This window comes from Rattus norvegicus, chromosome 1 (genome assembly GCF_021556685.1).
Source record: "Rattus norvegicus strain SHRSP/BbbUtx chromosome 1, alternate assembly SHRSP_T2T, whole genome shotgun sequence".
Classification (NCBI taxonomy): Eukaryota; Metazoa; Chordata; class Mammalia; order Rodentia; family Muridae; genus Rattus; species Rattus norvegicus.
In genome coordinates this window covers 75,112,473-75,128,696 of record NC_141534.1, presented here as the reverse complement: position 1 = coordinate 75,128,696, position 16,224 = coordinate 75,112,473, and the positions used below count along the sequence as shown (strand labels likewise).

Sequence of the window (16,224 nt, the reverse complement as noted above, 5' to 3'; positions counted from 1 at the left end):
TTTTAAATATATTCCAGGTACCAAAGTTAAACCAGAATCATATAAAACATCTAAACAGCCCCATAACTCTGACAGAAAAAGAAGTTATTAAAAGTCTATAAATCAAGAAAAGCCCAGAACCAAATGGTTTTGGTACAGAATTCTATCAGACCTTCATAAAAGACCTAATACCAATACTCTCCAAACTAGTCTACAGAATAAAAACAGAAGGAAAACTGCACAATTCCTTCTATGTAGCCACAATTTCTCTTATACATAAAACATTCAAAGACCCAACAAAGAAAGTGAACTCCAGAACAATTTCCCTTATGAATATCCATGCATGATTATTCAATACGATTTTCTTAGACTAAATCCAAGAACACATAAAAAGGATCATCCATCATGATTAATTAGGCTTCATCACAGTGATTCAGGGATGGTTCAGTATAAGGAAATTCAACAATGAAATTCATTATACAAACAAACTCAAAGGAAAAAAATCACATGATCATGTAATAAGATGCTGAGAAACAAAAATCAACACTCCTTCATTTTAAAAGTCTTGGTACAATCAGGAAATCAAAGCCCATACCTAAGCCTAATGAAAGCAATATACACAAACCAGCAGCCAACAGTATACAAAATGAAGAGAAACTTGAAGCAATTCTACTAAAATCAGGGACTAGCCATGGCTGCCTACTCTCTTCCTACTTACTCAATATATTACTTGAATTCTAGCCAGAACAGTGAGACAACAAATTTTGGTCAAAGGGATACAAATTGGAAAAGAAGAACTTCAAAAATATCACTATTTGCAGATGATAAGATAGTATACTTAAGTGACCCAAAAGGTATACCAAAGTACTCCTATAGCTGATAAACAACTTCAGTAAAGTGGTTAGATATAAAATTAACTTGAATCATTCCATAGCCTTCCTCTTCTCAAAGGATAAATGGGCTGAGGAAAAAAATGAGGAAAATAATAACCTTCACAATAGTCACAAATAACATAAAATAGGTTGGGGAAACTTTAACCAAACAAGAAAAAAATCTGTAGGATAACTTCAAGTGCATGAAGAAAGACTTGAAGAAAACCCCAGAAGATGTAAAGGTCTCCCATGCTCATAGATTTATAGAATTAATATAGTAAACATGGCCATGTTGCCAAAAACAATGTTTAGATTCAGTGAAATCCCCATCAAAATTCCAACTCAATTACTCATAGAGCTAGAAAGAGCAATTCTCAAATTCATTTGGAATAACAAAGTATCCAGAATGGAACAAACTATCCCCAACAATGAAAGAACATCTGGGGGAATTACCATCCCTAACTTCAAGCCATACGGCAGAGTCATAGTGATAAAAACTGCATAGTATTCCTACTGAGATAGACAGGTAGAACAATTGAATATAATTGAAACCCAGAAATGAACTCACACACGTATGGTCACTTCATTTTAGACAAAGGAGCTAAATCCAACCAGTGGAGAAAGACAGAATTTTCAACAAATGGGACTATTTCAACTGATAGTCAGCTTTTACAAGAATGCAAATTAATCCATTCTTATTACTGTGTACAAAGCACAAGTAAAAGTGGATCAATGACCTCCACATAAAACCAGATGTACTGAATCTGAAAGAAGGTAAAGTGCAGAAAGTCTCGAACACATGGACACAGGAAAATTTCCTGAACAGAACACAAATGACTCATGCTCTAGGAGGGAGAATTGACAAGTGCGGCCTCATAAAATTGCAAACCTTCTGTAAGGCAAAGGACATTGCCAACAGAACTAAGTTGTAACCAACAGATTAGAAAAATATCTCTACTAATCCTAGAATTGATAGAGGGCTAGTATCCAATATTTATAAAAGAATCAAAAAGTTAGACTCCAGAGAACCAAATATTCCTATTAAAAAATAGGGAGCAGAGATAAACAGAGAATTCTTCAGTGAGGAAGCATGAATGGGTGAGAAGTACCTAAAGAGATGTTCAACATTCATAGTCATCAGGGAAATGCAAATCAAAACAACTCAGAGATCTTACCTCACACAAGGCAGAATGGCTAAGATAAAGATTCAGTTGAGAGTAGATGCTAAAAAGGATGTGTAGAAAGAGGAACACAACTCCATTTTCAGTGGGATTGAAACTGGGTCAACCATTCTGGAAATCAGTCTGATGGTTCCTCAGATCATTGGACATAGTATCTCCTGAGGACCCAGATATACCATTCCTGGGTATATACCGAAAAGATACTCCAACATAAAATATGCTCTGCTATGTCCATAGCAGTCTTATTTATAATTGGCAGACATTGGAAAGAACCCAGATGTACTTAGGCAAATTGATGGAACGGGAAAGTATCATGCTGAGTAATACTTCTTCACAAAACAACACATATGTTATATACTCACTGATAAGTGGATATTATCCCAAAACTTGGAGTAACTAAGAAAAAATTCACAGATTATATGAAGCCCAACAAGATGAAAGACCAAAATTTGGATGCTTCATTCCTTCTTAGAAGGGAGAACAAAACATTCACTGGAGAAAATACAGGGACAAAGAATGGAGCAGGCAATGAAGAATGGATCATCCAGAGACTGCCCCACTAGGGATCTATCACATACGTAGCCACCAAAACCAGACACTATTGCTGATGCCAAGGAGTGCTTGCTGACAGCAGTCAGACATGGGTGTCTCTGTAAGGTTCAGCCAGAACCCTACTGATACAGAGGAGGAGGACTGTAGCTAACCATTGGATTGAACAAGGTGACCCCAATGGAAGACTTAGAGAAAAGACTGAAGGAGCTGAAGGGATTTGGAACACCATAGGAAGAACAACAATGTTAACCTACCAAAGTCCACCAGACCTACTAGGGCAAAAAACACACATCAATGAGTACTTATGGAGGGATCCAAGATTCCAGTCACATGTTACTGAGAATGACATTGTCAAGCATTAATGGGAAGAAAGGCTTTTGGTTCTGTGAATGCTTGTTTCCCCAATGTAGGGTAATGCCAGAGAGTGGGTCGGTGAGAGTCGAAGTATCCTCATAGAAGCAGGGGAAGGAAAGGGGACATGGTGAAGAGGAAAGGGAGAAAACAATTGAAATGTAAATACATAAAATATCCAAGAAAATTTGAAAACCATAGGTATATGGGAGCAAAACCAAAACCAAAAAAAAGGGGAGTCCTACACCCACGGATCCCGGCCCGCAGCAGCTCTCTGCTCCCAGACCCCGTGGGAGAGAGACCTCACAGCCTGGTCAAGTGGGCACTCCTGAGGCTGCAGAGTGGAAGAGACCATCAACACTGCCCACCCCTGCCCACATCCCTGGCCCAAGAGGAAACTGTATAAGGCCTCTGGGTTCCCGTGGGGGTGGGCCCAGGAGCGGCAGGACCCCTGCGCCTGAGACACCGCCTGAACCTGAAGGAACAGACCTGATAAACAGTTCTCTGCACCCAAATCCCGTGGAAGGGAGAGCTAAACCTTCAAAGAGGCAGACACGCCTGGGAAACCAGAAGAGACTGCACTCTGCACACATTACTGATTCCAGAGGAAAACACCAAACGCCATCTGGAACCCTGGTGCACTGAAGCTCCCGGAAATGGCAACGCAGATCTTCCTGGTTGCTGCAGCTGCAGAGAGCTCGTGGCCAGACCCCGCTAGCGAACTTGAGCCTCGGGACCACAGGTAAGACCAACTTTTCTGCTGCAAGTGACCTGCCTGGTGAACTCAAGACACAGGCCCACAGGAACAGCTGAAGACCTGTAGAGAGGAAAAACTACACGCCCGAAAGCAGAACACTCTGTCCCCATAACAGGCTGAAAGAAAACAGGAAAACAGGTCTATAGCACTCCTGACACACAGGCTTATAGGACAGTCTAGCCACTGTCAGAAATAGCAGAACAAAGTAACACTAGAGATAATCTGATGGCGAGAGGCAAGCGCAGGAACCCAAGCAACAGAAAGCAAGACTACATGGCACCATCCGAGCCCAATACTCCCATCAAAACAAACATGGAATATCCAAACACACCAGAAAAGCAAAATCTAGTTTCAAAATCATATTTGATCATGATGCTGAGGACTTCAAGAAAGACGTGAAAAACTCCCTTAGAGAAACACAGGAAAACATTAATAAACAAGTAGAAGCCTGCAGAGAGGAATCGTAAAAATGCCTGAAAGAATTCCAGGAAAACATAAATAAACAAGTAGAAACCCATAGAGAGGAGTCAAAAATCCCTGAAAGAATTCCAGGAAAACACAATCAAAGAGTTGAAGGAATTAAAAATGGAAATAGAAGCAATCAAGAAAAAACACATGAAAACAAACCTGGATGTAGAAAAACAAAAGAAGAGACAAGGAGCTGTAGATACAAGCTTCACCAACAGAATACAAGAGATGGAAGAGAGAATCTCAGGAGCAGAGGATTCCATAGAAATCATTGACTCAACTGTCAAAGATAATGTAAAGCGGAAAAAGCTACTGCTCCAAAACATACAGGAAATCCAGGACTCAATGAGAAGATCAAACCTAAGGATAATAGGTATAGAAGAGAGTGAAGACTCCCAGCTCAAAGAACCAGTAAATATCTTCAACAAAATCATAGAAGAAAACTTCCCTAACCTAAAAAAAGAGATACCCATAGGCATACAAGGAGTCTACAGAACTCCAAATAGATTGGACCAGAAAAGAAACACCTCCCGTCACATAATAGTGAAAACACCAAACGCACAAAATAAGGAAAGAATATTAAAAGCAGTAAGGGAAAAATGTCAAGCAAAATATAACGGCAGACCTATCAGAATCACACCAGACTTTTTGCCAGAAACTATGAAGGCCAGAAGATCCTGGACTGATGTCATACAAAACCTAAGAGAACACAAATGCCAGCCCAGGTTACTGTATCCTGCAAAAATCTCAATTAACATAGATGGAGAAACAAAGATATTCCATGACAAAACCAAATTTACACAATATCTTTCTACAAATCCAGCACTACAAAGGATAATAAACGGTAAAGCCCAACATAAGGAGGCAAGCTATACCCTAGAAGAAGCAAGAAACTAATCGTCTTGGCAACAAAACAAAGAGAAGAAAAGCACACAAACATAAACTCACATCCAAATATGAATGTAACAAGAAGCAATAATCACTATTCCTTAATATCTTTCAACATCAGTGGCCTCAACTCCCCAATAAAAAGACATAGATTAACAAACTGGATACGCAACAGGGACCCTGCATTCTGCTGCCTACAGGAAACACACCTCAGAGACAAATACAGACACCACCTCAGAGTGAAAGGCTGGAAAACAACTTTCCAAGCAAATGGTCAGAAGAAGCAAGCTGGAGTAGCCATTCTAATATCAAATAAAATCAATTTTCAACTAAAAGTCATCAAAAAAGATAAGGAAGGACACTTCATATTCATCAAAGGAAAAATCCACCAAGATGAACTCTCAATCCTAAATAACTATGCCCCAAATACAAGGGCACCTACATACGTAAAAGAAACCTTACTAAAAAGCTCAAAACACACATTGCACATCACACAATAATAGTAGGAGATTTCAACACCCCACTCTCATCAATGGACAGATCATGGAAACAGAAATTAAACAGAGACGGAGACAGACTAAGAGAAGTCATGAGCCGAATGGACTTAACAGATATTTATAGAACATTCTATCCTAAAGCAAAAGGATACACCTTCTTCTCAGCTCCTCATGGTACTTTCTCCAAAATTGACCATATAATTGGTCAAACAACGGGCCTCAACAGTTACAGAAAGATAGAAATAATACCATGCGTGCTATCGGAACACCACGGCCTAAAACTGGTCTTCAATAAAAATAAGGGAAGAATGCCCACATATATGTGGAAATTGAACAATGCTCTACTCAATGATAACCTGGTCAAGGAAGAAATAAAGAGAGAAATTAAAAACTTTTTAGAATTTAATGAAAATGAAGGTACAACATACCCAAACTTATGGGACACAATGAAAGCTGTGCTAAGAGGAAAACTCATAGCGCTGAGTGCCTACAGAAAGAAACAGGAAAGAGCATATGTCAGCAGCTTGACAGCACACCTAAAAGCTCTAGAGCAAAAAGAATCAAATACACCCAGGAGGAGTAGAAGACAGGAAATAATCAAACTCAGAGCTGAAATCAACCAAGCAGAAACAAAAAGGACAATAGAAAGAATCAACAGAACCAAAAGTTGGTTCTTTGAGAAAATCAACAAGATAGATAAACCCTTAGCCAGACTAACTGGAGGACACAGAGAATGTGTCCAAATTAACAAAATCAGAAATGAAAAGGGTGACATAACTACAGATTCAGAGGAAATTCAAAAAATCATCAGATCTTACTATAAAAGCCTATATTCAACAAAACTTGAAAATCTGCAGGAAACGGACAATTTCCTAGACAGATACCAGGTACCGAAGTTAAATCAGGAACAGATAAACCAGTAAACAACCCCATAACTCCTAAGGAAATAGAAGCAGTCATTAAAGGTCTCCCAACCAAAAATAGACCAGGTCCAGACGGGTTTAGTGCAGAAATCTATCAGACCTTCATAGAACACCTCATACCAAAATTATCCAAACTATTCTACAAAATTGAAACAGATGGAAAACTACCGAATTCCTTCTATGAAGCCACAACTACTCTTATACCTAAACCACACAAAGACCCAACAAAGAAAGAGAACTTCAGACCATTTTCCCTTATGAATATCGACGCAAAAATACTCAATAAAATTGTGGCAAACCGAATCCAAGAGCACATCAAAACAATCATCCAACATGATCAAGTAGGCTTCATCCTAGGCATGCAAGGATGGTTTAATATACAGAAAACCATCAACGTGATCCATCATATAAACAAACTGAAAGAACAAAACCACATGATCATTTCATTAGATGCTGAGAAAGCATTTGACAAAATTCAACACATCTTCATGATAAAAGTCCTGGAAAGAATAGGAATTCAAAGGGGTTGGGGATTTAGCTCAGTGGTAGAGCGCTTGCCTTGGAAGCACAAGGCCCTGGGTTCGGTCCCAAGCTCCGAAAAAAGAACAAAAAAAAAAAAAAAGAATAGGAATTCAAGGCCCATACATAAACATAGTAAACGCCATATACAGCAAACCAGTTGCTAACATTAAATGAAATGGAGAGAAACTTGAAGCAATCCCACTAAAATCAGGGACTAGACAAGGCTGCCCACTCTCTCCCTACTTATTCAATATAGTTCTTGAAGTTCTAGCCAGAGCAATCAGACAACAAAAGGAGGTTAAGGGGACACAGATCGGAAAAGAAGAAGTCAAAATATCACTATTTGCAGATGATATGATAGTATATTTAAGCGATCCCAAAAGTTCCAACAGAGAACTACTAAAGCTGATAAACAACTTCAGCAAAGTGGCTGGGTATAAAATTAACTCAAATAAATCTGTTGCCTTCCTCTATACAAAAGAGAAACAAGCCGAGAAAGAAATTAGGGAAATGACACCCTTCAAATAGACCCAAATAATATAAAGTACCTCGGTGTGACTTTAACCAAGCAAGTAAAGGATTTGTACAATGAGAACTTCAAGACACTGAAGAAAGAAATTGAAGAAGACCTCAGAAGATGGAAAGATCTCCCATGCTCATGGATTGGCAGGATTAATATAGTAAAAATGGCCATTTTACCAAAAGCAATCTACAGATTCAATGCAATCCCCATCAAAATACTAATCCAATTCTTCAAAGAGTTAGACAGAACAATTTGCAAATTCATCTGGAATAACAAAAAACCCAGGATAGCTAAAACTATTCTCAACAATAAAAGGACTTCAGGGGGAATCACTATCCCTGAACTCAAGCAGTATTACAGAGCAATAGTGATAAAAACTGCATGGTATTGGTACAGAGACAGACAGATAGACCAATGGAATAGAATTGAAGACCCAGAAATGAACCAACACACCTATGGTCACTTGATTTTTGACAAAGGAGCCAAAACCATCCAATGGAAAAAAGATAGCATTTTCAGCAAATGGTGCTGGTTCAACTGGAGGGCAACATGTAGAAGAATGCAGATCGATCCATACTTATCACCCTGTACAAAGCTTAAGTCCAAGTGGATCAAGGACCTCCACATCAAACCAGACACACTCAAACTAATAGAAGAAAAACCAGGGAAGCATCTGGACCACATGGGCACTGGAAAAAATTTCCTGAACAAAACACCAATGGCTTATGCTCTAAGATCAAGAATCGACAAATGGGATCTCATAAAACTGCAAAGCTTCTGTAAGGCAAAGGACACTGTGGTTAGGAGAAAACGGCAACCAACAGATTGGGAAAAGATCTTTACCAATCCTACAACAGATAGAGGCCTTATATCCAAAATATACAAAGAACTCAAGAAGTTAGACCGCAGGGAGACAAATAACCCTATTAAAAAACGGGGTTCAGAGCTAAACAAACAATTCACAGCTGAGGAATGCCAAATGACTGAGAAACAACTAAAGAAATGTTCAACATTTTTAGTCATAAGGGAAATGCAAATCAAAACAACCCTGAGATTTCACCTCACACCAGTGAGAATGGCTAAGATCAAAAACTCAGGGGACAGCAAATTGTGGCGAGGATGCGGAGAAAGAGAAACACTCCTCCATTGTTGGTGGGGTTGCAGACTGGTACAACCATTCTGGAAATCACTCTGGAGGTTCCTCAGAAAATTGGACATTGAACTGCCTGAGGATCCAGCCATACCTCTCTTGGGCATATACCCAAAAGATGCCCCAACATATAAAAAAGACACATGCTCCACTATGTTCATCGCAGCCTTATTTATAATAGCCAGAAGCTGGAAAGAACCCAGTGCCCTTCAACAGAGGAACGGATACAGAAAATGTGGTACATCTACGCAATGGAATATTACTCAGCTATCAAAAACAATGACTTTATGAAATTCATAGGCAAATGTTTGGAACTTGAAAATATCATCCTGAGTGAGCTAACCCAATCACAGAAAGACATACATGTTAGGCACTCATTGATAAGTGGCTATTAGCCCAAATGCTTGAATTACCCCAGATGCCTAGAACAAATGAAACTCAAGACGGATGATCAACATGTGAATGCTTCACTCCTTCTTTAAAAGTGAAGAAGAATACCCTTGGCAGGGAAGAGAGAGGCAAAGATTAAAACAGACACAGAAGGAACACCCATTCATAGCCTGCCCCACATGTGGCCCATACATATGCTGCCACCCAATTAGACAAGATGGATGAAGCAAAGAAGTGCAGACCGACAGGAGCCGGATGTAGATTGCTCCCGAGAGACACAGCCAGAATACAGCAAATACAGAGGCGAATGCCAGCAGCAAACCACTGAACTGAGAATAGGACCCCCATTGAAAGAATCAGAGAAAGAACTGGAAGAGCTTGAAAGGGCTCAAGACCCCACATGTACAACAATGCCAAGCAACCAGAGCTGCCAGGGACTAAGCCACTACCTAAAGACTATACATGGACTGACCCTGGACTCTGACCTCATAGGTAGCAATGAATATCCTAGTAAGAGCACCAGTGGAAGGGGAAGCCCTGGGTCCTGCTAAGACTGAACCCCCAGTGAACTAGACTGTTGAGGGGAGGGCGGCAATGGGGGGAGGGTGGGGAGGGGAACACCCATAAGAGGGGAGGGGGGAGGTGGATGTTTACCCGGAAACCGGGAAAGGGAATAACACTCGAAATGTATATAAGAAATACTCAAATTAATTAAAAAAAAAACCCTCAAAACTCAGAATAACAGGTACAGAAGAATAGGATTCCCAACTCAAAAACATATTTACCAAAAGAAGAGAAGAAACATTTCCTAATCTCATGAATGTTATAAAGGTCCAAGAAGATTAGAAAACACCAAGTCTATTGGACAAGAAAACAAATTATCCAATCCAGCTAAAAATCAAAAACACTGAATTTACAGAAGCACAAAAGAATTTTATAAGCTGTAAAGGAAAAAATCCAAAGAAAATAGCAATGCTAACCTAAAATCACACCTGAGTTCTTAATGGAATTGCTGAAAAAACAGAATGTCCTGGACAGATATCTTAGAGCCCCAATGAGATGACAGATATCAATCAGCAAACTTTCAGTCACCATACATGGAGTGAACAAGATGTTCCATGGCAAAACACAACTTAAACAATGTCTTTTCACCAACAGTCCTGCAGAGGGAACTAGAAGGAAAATGTAAAATGAAGGAGGGTAAGTAAACTCAAGAAAATGCAGTGGATATTCGAAAATCCTTAAGTGCCTGGACATAAGGCTTGCAAACTCTGGACACCTAAAATGACAGCCCAGTAAATCTCTCAATCACCATACATGGAGAAAACAAGCTATTTGATGACAAATCAAACTTAAGTGAAATCCAACTTCAAATTGACTCCAATAGAAAGTACTATAAGTAAAAATTTCAACTCAAGATTACCTGCACCCACAAATACAAAAGCAATAAATATATTCCCACAAACAAAATCAAAAGAAGGTGCACAAAAATAAACACACACACACACACACACACACACAACCACCACCACCATCACCACCACCATCATCACCACCACCACCACCACTACTACCACCACCTCATCACCCTACCACCACAACCACCTTAACTCGAAACACCAAGAAGTAACATTCACTGGTTATTATCATGTATCAAAGTTAAATGACCACAATTCTCTAATCAGAAGACACAGACTAAAAGATTGGACATGAAAATAGGATCCATCCAATGTTGACATTTTGAATGCAATTTTTGATAGTGAAATTAGATTGTGATTGATTCTTGTGCATGCTTGTAGGATCTATTTTTCCTTTTGTGTTGTCTTGTCTGGGTTTGAAATGAGTCCTTTGGCCTAATCACATTGGAAATCAGGTGGGGCTCTTGATATCTCCAAACACACCCTCAGTGACGATCCACCTTGAACATGGCTATTCCTCCTAATTCTTCCCAGATAGTTCTATAATTGTAGCCCAAGTATTCAACCATAACAGCATATGCGGGCCTTCTCATTCAAATTTTCACTTGCCTATACACTCACTTCCCAGACATTAAAGACATGAAAATATAAGCCAGTTGCAGGGCATCAATTATAAATTGCTTGGTCACATTGCTTCGTCATAACAGTAGCAAAGAAACTAAGACAAAATTCATAGTGAATTGAAGCAATGTAATCTGGTGAGAATAAAGTGGTTTTCTGCAGGCAGTGTCAACCACAATGGTTCAAGAACTGAAAACAGATATGAATTTCAATGTGAAGAGTTTATTATTTCAGTGGGAAAATGAGCTATAATGTGAATTCAGACAACTGGAAGGAATAAAGTTATCTTTGCAAAAATGAACAGATTGCTTTCCACATACAGGCCTTTACTATTTGCTTAGATATTGCAGATATTGACAGGTATGGATGTCTTCTGCATGGCTGACACTTACCTGTCTCATTGGAGATCTCATTCTCTGGACAACGAGTGCAGTCAAAGCAACAGGCAACTATGCCTTCCTGGTGGGTTTTCCTGAATCCAGGATGACAGCTCTCACTGCATACAGACTGAGGAATCTGAAAATGAAATATATGACAGCAAATTGTCGGGATTTTATGGAATCCCCAATAGAGTTGTTTTGAAAACAGAAACATTAATTTGTTTATGTTAATTCATCTAAATGTAGATATTTGAATTGCTTTTAATACTGGAATGATTCATTCACAGAACCATGTGATCAATGATTTTCTGTAATAATATGAATTTGTTAGAAACTTGTTGAAAGATTATATGGTGGGGAATAAAAGTAAAATGTTATGATTTTGGTATTATGTTTTGGTATGACTACAACCCTACTACCTCTTTACTCTTGGATACAAATGCACTTTTTCCCTATGGCCAATGCCCATCATTCCAGTGTGATGGGTTTTAGAAACACTGTGGAAAGGAATCCATGAGAGTTATTGGGAAATATATTTTTAGATTAGTTCACTTGATATACTAATACCAATTCTAATAGTGGGTGGCTCTGATGTATTGGTCATAGTCCCTGAACAAATGAAAATCAGGAAAGGATGTTAACAGCAGCTCTCAGCAGTCTCTGCACCCTGACTATTTATGAAACATGAATCACTTCCTCTATCACCTAAGAACCTTGTTTTCTGTAGTTATAGAATATATTTCTGATCTGTCATGAACAAATTGCTACCATATTGTTAGGTAGCATTTTGCAACAGCAAAGCAAACAGGCAACCCAGTTACATATTCCCAATATGATTTTCTATACTGACTGCAGCCTGGAAGTAAAAGGCCAACTGAGTATTGAATAAAAAATGCTAAGCAAGAATCCCAATTTCCTTTCGGTCAATGATGAGATAATGATGAAAATCATCCAGACAAATTCAGTATTCATGAAATTGTGTAAAGTAGATGATTGAAAATTAAATAGTCTCTTTTCCAAAATTGGCTGTTAAAAAACTTCTTTATAGCAGTGGGCATTGTGTGCCTGTTAATGGGCCCTGAAAGAGCAATGAAGATTCCTAACATTCAGAAACATGATTCTGAGGTTTACACACTGTTTATAACACATAAGTAACATGAAATTCACCTCTGTTGATCCTGTGGCCCACTGTATCATGTTAGAAGATATGGAAAATTTCTGGTCCTTTGGAGCATTTGAAGAAAATGTTCCTACTTTCACATTTAGCCCAAGACCTTTAGGGAAATTCCAAAAGTTGAGAATGTCATATTTGACATGTGATTTCCTTTTCCAATCCAGAACCACATTCACTCCATCCTGAATGAGTTGTGTTTTCCTTAGAAAGGGGTGAAGCTAAAAGAGATGTATGTGCTTCTATTACATAAATTCTAATGAGGTAAAAGCTAAGCAGTGTCAGGAAATGTCTCCAGTCAAACTTAGTCCCTGATGTGAAAAAATCACCTTTAATATAGGGATCAATCACATCTAACACATGACAGTCAAACACAATGGAAGCATCAATATTTTTACAATGTTCTAATCTGTTTCACTAAAATATTTACAACAAACCTACCCTAAATTATGACTTCATGGAGAAAATTCTTGGCTTCTTTGAAAGTGTAGTCATAACCAATTAAAATTTAATTATATAGAGTTCTGCACAATATATTAACAATTTTATAAGAGACCATTTATAATACGCAAGCATTTTAGAAATGTTAACACCCATTTTGATAATTGCCTGTCTCTTACTCTCTCTTTTCTATTGTATGAAACCTGTGGGTTCAATGGACTTTTCGTATTACTGTGAAAATACTGAATGGCTCTTTATAATAAACTTATATTTTTATCTTAAAATTCTTTCTCAAAGAGACTTACAGATTTTGGATAAAATAGACTATAGTATATATTGCCTGGTTTGAGTGCATTTATAAACTCTGAGAGTGTTATGTTCCTGACGTCACAACAAAACTGAAGTGGCATTACCTGCCAAGGAAAGAATATCATATTTTTTCCTTTTTCTAGAGTTTTAAATTGCACTTGGTTGAGAATCATCTCATGCAGACTGTGGGCCACAGCATACACAGCATTATAGACATGGTAGCTTTCTTCACTCATAGCCATGTCAAATATGTTTCCAGGCAAGAATCCCAAGGAGGCATTGGGCAAACAATTATGCACAATTTTACACTCTTTCTTAACAAATGAACAATTGAAGAATATGTGCCACAATACATGAAGATAAGTGTCTTCTGGGTATTTAGAAGGGTTGGATTTCTGCATAAAATCTGTAAAATTAGGAATATCCTCACGTTGGTGTGAAAAAATAAGAGCTCCATGCAATGAGTCTATCATGAAATAGTCATCAAATTTAGAAACATCCCACTGTGAGATCAGTATCCACACTTTCCATGTAAGTAACTTCTGCTTAATATTTACTATTAAGCTTAATAGAGAATCAGAGTCCCCATAAATAATAATCACATTTGATGATGATTCCAGGATCTGCACCTGATTTTTCCAGGATTTGGTAAAAAATGAACCTCTGGTGACTACGATCATTTCTACAAATGCTGTGCAGACTCCATTTTTATCCATCTCACTTCTCAAATCTGACAGTGTCTGGGCACCTTTGTCATCATCTATGATGAATAACCCCACCCAGTTCCAGTGGAAATGAAGCATCAAAGATACAATGCCAACTGTCAAAGATGTGTCCTTGGGGGCCACTTGATATAGAGAAGAAAACCGACTTTGTTCACTCAGGAGACTATCATAAGGTCCAAAAGTAAGCTGTAGAAAAAAATAATTAGAACATTGTGTTAAAATTCAACTCAATTGTACAGCAGAGGTTTTAAGCTTTCAGTTCAATCTCCTTTCAAAGGCAACCTTGTGTTTTATGGATTTTCAAAAATGTGTAGAAAAATTCTTAATTTTAAAAGTATACTTTGTCTGCTCTACCTTTCCCCTTTTATTTGTAATAAGCTACAGAAAAACATATGTACCAATAACTGTCTGCCTCATTTTTCTCTCTGTGAAGAGTGATTTAAGTTTCACTCTTTCTCTCCTAGCCTGGTAAAATATCACCAAGCAGAATAGACTTTATATCCTATCCTGTCACCTTTTCTCACCTGTGGAAATTTGTAAAGATCCAGAAGTGTCCCTATGTATTCAGATATTGCCCATGATGGTCCTGTAAGTACAGCAGCAAAATTGTTCTTGTGTGTACTTCTGTAGTTAAAGTCAACACAAGCAGACATTGAAAGTGATCGAAAAACATTTGATAAAGTGTCCCTTTGACCTTGTGGGACATTATTGACCTCAAATCCTAGGGATGTGTTGGGTAAAAGATGGGGATTGCTGTTGATCTCTTCAATGGCAAATATCATGGACAAAATACATTGGTAGTTCTTCAACTTAATCCTGAACAGAAGGTAGAAGAATAAGTAGGAGAAAGACTCATAACATAATGTAAGTGCAAGTTTAATGCAAAGGCTTTTTTATCTATTTCTAAAAATCCATGTTTAAATATCTTTTTAGTAATTTTTAGGATTACAACAGGATTATTCTTTAACCTTTTCCTATTTTTAATGAAAATATTTTGTTTTCATACATTTTATTTTTATTAAAGTGTCTCGTCCAGCACATTTTCCAAGGTCCTCTGGACATCTCATACCACCAAACTCCACAACTCTTCTTTCATTCTATTTCTAGAATACAAAAAGGCAACTAAAATAATAATACATTAAAATAAAAACAAACAAGCCATTATAGGACAACACAACACACACACACACACACACACACACACACACACACACACACGCACACACACACACACAAAGAACGGGAAAAAAAGTTCAATGAACAGAGATACCGAGATACATCCTGACAGAGACTCACATGTTTTCATAAATAGAAAACCATAGAAACAAAACAACAAGAAAACCATATTATATATACAAGTGTCATGTATAGTTAAAAAATTGACCTCCAAAGTGCCATTGAGTTCATTTTGTTTTGCAACTTCTACTGAGCATGGGTTCTTGCCTTAAAAATAGTTTGTATATCCAAGGAGACTCATTTGGAAACAACTAATTTTTGTATTTTCATTTGAGTTAATTATAGGAGCTTGTGATAGCTTACAAATCTCTTCTGAATTAAATATTGGGGCTTGTATCCATTTCATCTCTGAACACTGACTGCCTATCTTATAGATGGGTGTATAACTTCTACATGCTTCTATAATCTCTGAGAGTCCACATGTCCATCAATCTAGCAATGTTTAGAAGGACTTGTTCCCTAAGTCTCCTTCACATTCTCAGGCTCTTAAAATTTTCTAATCTCTTCTTCTGTAGCATTTCCTGAGCACTTAATAGGTCTTTTGGATACATCTCATTTAGAACTGAGTTGCTACTGTTATACAGAACTTTTCTGATGATTGCAAAGTATGACACTGATCTATGGATATAACAGAATATTCTAAGGAGTTACATTCTTTTGCCAAACAATAGTATTTTATTTCCCCCATGTCCATTTCCTATCTAGTTTTAGGTCCTTGGCAGTGCAAGAAGTGATGGTTCTATCTATAGAGGAGTGGACCTTAAATGCAATCAAAATTTGCTTGATTCCTCTCACAATTTTGTGCCACTATTTCACTATTTCATATTTGTGTCTTGCGGGCAGGAAACTATTATTGTTCAAAGGATTCAT

The 16,224-nt window shown here is 37.9% G+C and overlaps 1 pseudogene; it reads right to left on the bottom strand.

The window, feature by feature from the left end:
• Vom2r-ps39 (vomeronasal 2 receptor, pseudogene 39) overlaps positions 1 to 16,224 on the bottom strand; it is a 39,190-nt pseudogene that overhangs the window by 4,272 nt on the left and 18,694 nt on the right.